The 2,989-nt window shown below is 40.0% G+C and overlaps 1 pseudogene; it reads left to right on the plus strand.

Annotated features, from left to right (window-relative positions):
- Nucleotides 1-1,757: 1,757 nt before the first annotated feature.
- Nucleotides 1,758-2,753, plus strand: LOC130031837 (60S acidic ribosomal protein P0-like; annotated as a pseudogene).
- The last annotated feature ends 236 nt before the right edge of the window (nucleotides 2,754-2,989 follow it).

Here is a 2,989-nt window from a genome sequence, read left to right on the forward strand (position 1 = left end):
TAACAATAACAACAACAACAACAGCAACAACAACAAAAACAATAAATCCTCTATCCTATCAATTGATTTTGATTTGTTATATTTTGTTATATTTCTTTTCAGGAAATGCAATTAATAAATGTATTATAGCTTATATGTTTATGTCTGTCTCTACTATCTTACTAGACTTTCTGAGAACTAAAGAGAAATTACCAAATATACCTGAATCACAATAAAACAACATAAGTGTTCAATAAAAAGGTTTGAGGACTAGAGAGATGAAGTGAGAGATTAGGTTCTTGCTTGCCTGTGGCCAACACCAGGTTGATTTTTGGACTCATGTATTGTCTCTTGAACATTACCAGGATTGACGGCTGAACACAGTCAATCAGTTCTGGACCAAATTCTCTCCTCCAAATAGTTTTTAATGATCAAGTAGATAAAATTATCTTTCAGAGTGCTAACTTATTCCAATTATTTTGTTGTTGTTTTAGTATACATCATCATATTTCAATTCTTAAAAATATAACCTTGTCATTTCTATTAAAGTGACAGGACATTTTATTCATGACTAGTTCAATAACTTATAATAATACAATTTTAAATAACAAAGGTATAATTTGATTTACTTCTATTTAAATTATTAGCCTATTTGTTTGAAACTTATGAGCATTGCATTTAAACTTTACACGTTATTGCCAGACATGGATATTATAATTTAGAAAAAAAGAAAAAAAGAAAACTTTCTAAGATATGTGTTTCCTTCCAGTGGATTTCACCTTTCATATAAAATAGATAAATGGCAAGTTACTGCTAAACATTTGGAGGGATTCCTTAAGTAACAAATTTTTATATTTGTTTCCTGAGCAGAATTCACATATTTAGCAATGATAATGGGTAGAAAAGACAGTGAACTATTTCATGAAACTGAACCGGGTCTTAACCAGGTATCATTTGTCAGTACTTTTTTTAAAGGAACAATTTTCTTTTGCAATTGCCTTCCCAATTGACTCAGGAAGAAAATAGGAGCTTGCTTCTATTCTCTACCATACCTTGGTAGATATTTTGTTAAGAGGTCCCCCATCCTGAAATCTAAACTTTCCTGCAATACTATTTTGCAATGTTTTGTTGTCCTACTTGGCATAATTCCCCAGTCCTCTGTTCTAAACAACCTAAATTCTCAAACCGACATTTCAGCATTTCTATCGCGTTTCTTTCTGGCTTGAATATTTGTAAAGTTGCCAGTACATCCCTTTCAGCATATGAGCCAGGCCTGGAAAATATCCATAAACATGGGAAGAATCTCCATGACTCTAATACTAAGATAGACTTGGCAAAAGGAAATCACTGACTTCCCTAAGCACGGAAAAGTGCACCGAGTCCATGCCAACCTTTAGGCTGTCCATGTGTTTGGCACATCTTTCATTCTCTACAGATTCTCTGATTTTTTTTTTTGTCCATTTTATTATTTCAAGGAAATTCACCTTCTGGCACTCATATCCCACAAATATAATAAATAGTTTATTTTGATACATTTTTCTTTACAGTCTCTAATTTTCATTTGATGGGCATTTTTTTTCCAACCACAGTAATTTCCTTCTCTCTAGAGCAAATGTGCAGGCATACTATAATACTCAAGAACGCAAACAATAAAATTAATTTATATACACTTGTGAAATAGACATTATCACAGTTCCTCAGTGAAACCTATTTTGTATCTTCTTGACCAATATTATTGTCTTATATTAAAACATAATAGTCTCTGCTCTCGCCAGGCCTCCTCGTGAGAGTGACATTGTCTTTAAACCCTACGTGGCAATCCCTGACGCACTGCCGTGATGCCCAGGGAAGACAGGGCCACTTGGAAGTCCAAATACTTCCTAAAGATCAACCAACTTCTGGATGATTACCCCAAATGCTTCATCGTGGGAGCCGACAATGTGGGCTTCAGGCAGATGCAGCAGATCCGCATGTCCCTCTGGGGGAAGGCGGTGGTGCTGATGGGTAAGAACACCATGATGCTCAAGGGCATCCGCGGGCACCTGGAGAGTAACCCTGAGCTGGAGAAGTTGCTGCCACATATCCGTGGAAATGTGGTCTTTGTGTTCACCAAGGAAGACCTTATTGAGATCAGGGACATGCTGCTGGCCAAAATAAAGCGCCAGTTGCTGCCCGTGCAGGACCCATTGCCCGCTGTGAGGTCACTGTGCCAGCCCAAAATACAGGTCTGGGGCCTGAGAAGACCTCCTTCTTCCAGGCTTTGGGCATCACCACCAAAATCTCCAGGGGCACCACTGAAATCCTGAGTGACATGCAGCTGATCAAGAGCGGAGACAAAGTGGGCGCCAGCGAAGCCACACTGCTGAACGTGCTCAACATCTCGCCCTTCTCCTCTGGGCTCATCATCCAACAGATGTTTGACAATGGCAGCATCTACCACCCCGAAGGGCTGGACAACACAAAGCAGACTCTGCACTCTGGCTTCCTGGAGGGAGTCCGGAACGTGGCCAGCGTCCGTCTGCAGATTGATTACCCAACTGTTGCTTCAGTGCCCCATTCCATCATTAATGGGTACAAGCGTGTCCTGGCTTTGTCTGTGGAGACTGAGTACTCCTTCCCCCTTTCTGAAAAGGTCAAGGCTTTCCTGGCTGATCCATCTGCCATTGTGACCGCTGCCCCGGTTGCTGCTTGCTGCCGCAGCCCCCGCCAAGGCTGAAACCAAGGAGGAGTAGGAGGAGTCGGACGAGGACATGGGATTTGGTCTCTTTGACTAATCACCAAAAGCAGCCAAAAGAAGCCAGCTTCATTTGTGAAACAGAAATAAAGGCTTACTTCTCTAAAGAGTCTGAAAAAAAAAAAAAAGGCGCAGAACCATCACAGGAAATAGAGAAAGTGGGAAGAAGTGAAGAATCTAACCATGAGAAGACCGTTCCTTATTTCAGGTGAAAAACCGTACTATCATTGTCCAAACATATCCTCTTCATCTAGCTAACCTACAAAAAATTTTGAT

This window comes from Sorex fumeus, unplaced genomic scaffold (assembly GCF_029834395.1).
Source record: "Sorex fumeus unplaced genomic scaffold, SorFum_2.1 ptg000047l, whole genome shotgun sequence".
NCBI lineage: Eukaryota > Metazoa > Chordata > Mammalia > Eulipotyphla > Soricidae > Sorex > Sorex fumeus.